The following is a 754-nucleotide window of genomic DNA, read 5'->3' on the forward strand; positions in this document are numbered from 1 at the left end:
TATGGTGGAAAGTCAAAAATTTGCACTAAGAGCTCAACTCGGCGAGATAAGCACTTTTGTGCAAAAAGTGACAATGTTAAAAAGTTTATAGTCAAAATGTAATTTTGTTTGTTAGGCAAAGTGAGATAGCCTGAAACAAACACTATTCATTTGAAAGTTTGAAGTTTTTCTGAAAAGTACTCGAAATGTGGCGGAAAGTCAAAAATTTGCACTAAGTGCTCAACTCGGTGAGATAAGCACTTTTGTGCAAAAAGTGACAATGTTAAAAAGTTGAGTCAAAATGTTTTTTTTTTTGTTAGGTAAAGTGAGATAGCCTGAAACAAACACTATTACATTGAAAGTTTGAAGTTTTTCGGAAAAGTTCTCGAAATATGGCAGAAAGTCAAAAATTTCCACTAAGTTCTCAACCTTGCGAGATAAGAACTTTTGTGCACAAAGTGACAATGTTAAAAAGTTGAGTCAAATTGTAATTTTTTTTGTGTTAGGCAAAGGGAGATAGCCTGAAAAAACACTATTCCATTGAAGGTTTTAAGTTTTTCTGAAAAGTACTAGAAATATGGCAGAATGTCAAAAAATTTGCACTAAGTGCTTATCTCGGCGAGATAAGCACTTTTGTGCAAAAAGGGACAATGTTAAAAAGTTGAGTGAAAATGTAATTTTTTTTGTTAGTCAAAGTGAGATAGCCTAAAACAAACACTATTCCATTGAAAGTTTGAAGTTTTTCGGGAAAGTACTCGAAATATGGCGGAAAGGC

Source organism: Anneissia japonica, unplaced genomic scaffold, assembly GCF_011630105.1.
Source record: "Anneissia japonica isolate Jap-2015-1 unplaced genomic scaffold, ASM1163010v1 scaffold288195_len56240_cov195, whole genome shotgun sequence".
In the NCBI taxonomy this organism is placed as follows: domain Eukaryota; kingdom Metazoa; phylum Echinodermata; class Crinoidea; order Comatulida; family Comatulidae; genus Anneissia; species Anneissia japonica.